The following is a 2,722-nucleotide window of genomic DNA, read 5'->3' as shown; positions in this document are numbered from 1 at the left end:
TGCACTTCAGCAGACAGACCCTTCGACACTCATACAGACTGCAGAGCCTCAGACCACCACAGAGACACCTACTGCACATCCTTCCGGAGATGCCACTTCTTCACACTCAGCTTGATTGAGCATCGAGGACGATGCTATTATTTAAGTGTAGGGAGGTCGTCATCTCTGGCGTACTTTATTTTGGTGAACCACTTTTCAGACTCTCTTTTTATCCTATTTTGCTTATTTTTCTGTATTTTTGTTTTTATTTTTTATTTTACATTATCTTATTTATCTTTCGATACTTGCACATTTTTATGTATTTTTAATATATTTCTGCATTTTGCACTTTGGTTTATATATATTTATCTTAGATATTTAGTTTAGTTGCACTTTTAGCTTATTAAGTTGTGATATAGAATATATGGATTAATTAGCTTAGTTTACCCTTTTAGCATACGATAGCTTGGATTAATTGAAAATAAAAGAGTAAACTAGAGACTTTAGTATAACATAATCACAATAATCCACACACTGTATATATATAGCAGTAAATGTTGGTTAATTTAAACAACATTTCTTCAAGGAAGAATATTAAGATTTTAAGAGCCATCCTAAAATTCACATTGAGAATAATGGGAACTCTTGATTTCTACTTGCATGACATACATAACTGATATATGATTTTTGAGCCAACGAACACACAACCCGTGAGTCTTTGAGCTTAATTGTATGGTTACATTTAACCATAAATTTCATTCCTGTGTGTTTCGCACTTCTTTTCTATGCTTGTAATCTTTGCTTTGTTTTAATCTATATGTCCAATATAGAATGTAGATACATACCCGCATATGATTGAGGCCATCATTTGAATTTTTCCTCACTTATCCCAAATAAGCCTACCTCCTACATCATCTTTGTTAGCCCCCTTGAGCCTTTTAACCCCCTCTTGTTCTATAACCACATTACTAGCCTTAAGCAGAAAAACAAATTAAAAATCCCAAGTTGAATCCTTGGTTAGCTTAAGATAGAAATTGTGATGCACACTAAGTGTGGGGAAATATGGGAACATGGGTTGATAGGAAAAGATTAAAATAGTGAAATAACCAGAAATTTGGGAGCATGCTCATGTGAAACAAATTTAAATCAAAATACTATGTGCATTGAAAATATTATATTATCTTTATAAAAAAATTTAATTAAATAAATAAGGGGACACAATTACCCTAAGAATAAGTTTAGTGAAAAAAATCAATGCACATAGGATAACATTAAAAACAATTTGGTACATGAGTATGTAATAAAAAAGTGGAAAAATAGGGTAGCTAGGCAAATTCTCAAACTTATAAAAAAAAAGTATGTATATGTTGGGTGAGATCTTAGACTAATTAAGGATTCAACTTATAGCTCACTTAGCCTTATATATATACCCTTACATTTACCTTGGCCCCATTACAACCTTGAAAATACCTCATGATATTTGTATGTATACATTGTATATTTGTTGATTGGTTAGATGAAGAACAAAGTTTTAGAAAGTAGGAATAGAAAAGAATAGAGTGATTAACCCTAAACACTGAGTGACTAGAGAGTAAACACAAAATCCAGTGAGGGTTCAACAACTCATCTCCATATATCCAGATTTGATTATTTAACTATCTTGCAAGTTTGTGAAATATTTTTACCCAACCTAATTATGAAAGTGCTTTAACATGATTTAGGTTTGGCTATACATATATGATTCCTTGAAATTATGAATCAAATTAACCAAATGTAACCTCTATATATATAGGTGGATGATAATTAGAATTGCATGATTCATGTAGGTAGATTACATTTAGAATAGATTGCATTGCATAAGATTCCACCATTCTAACTTTAACCTTTCTCTTCGATTTAGCATGAGGACATGCTATTGTTTAAGTGTGGGGAGGTTGATAAACCCCTATTTTATGATTCATCTTGTGCTTAATTTGAGTGTTTTTATCAATTCTTCACCCACTTATTCATCTGAATTGCTTGGTTTTACTTTCCCTTCCTTATTTTATGATATATGTGAAAAACATGATTCCTATGCTTTAAAAATATTAATTTTAATTATCCTTTATTACCATTCGATGCCGAGATTTGTGTGTTAAGTATTTTCAGGTCTCATAGGGCAGGAATGGCTTAAAGGATAGAAAAGAAACATACAAAAATGGAAGGAAAGCGCAAAATTGGAGTTTTGAAGAAAAGGCAGCGACGCGAATGCATAGACGATGCGAACGTGTGCCTAAGCGAAATGGCATCGACGCAAACGCGTGACTGACGCGGACGCGTGCCTTGAGCAGAACGCAAATGATGCGTACGCGTGACTGACACGTACGCGTGACCAGGAAAACTCCCGGATGACGCGAATGCGTGACCCACGCGAACGCGTGACAGACGTCACGTACAAGAATCTGCAGAAAACGCCCCCAGCGATTTCTAGACCCTTTTTCGGCCCAATTCCAAATCCAGAAATACAGAATAGAGAATGGGGGAATCAAATAAGAACTTAGGAAGACGAATTACAACTTGGATAATACACACTTTTAGGTTTAGATGTAGTTTTAGGGAGAGAGAGGTTCTCTCCTCTCTCTTAGGATTAGGATTTAGGATTTCTATTATGTTTAGGCTACTTCTCTTCAATCACAGGTTCAATGTTCCTTTAATTTATTTTTTACTTTTATTTATTCTATTACTTTAATTGTTATTTATCTTT

The sequence above is a fragment of the Arachis hypogaea genome, chromosome 11 (genome assembly GCF_003086295.3).
Source record: "Arachis hypogaea cultivar Tifrunner chromosome 11, arahy.Tifrunner.gnm2.J5K5, whole genome shotgun sequence".
NCBI classification, from domain to species: Eukaryota; Viridiplantae; Streptophyta; class Magnoliopsida; order Fabales; family Fabaceae; genus Arachis; species Arachis hypogaea.
Note: the sequence above shows the minus strand (reverse complement) of the source record.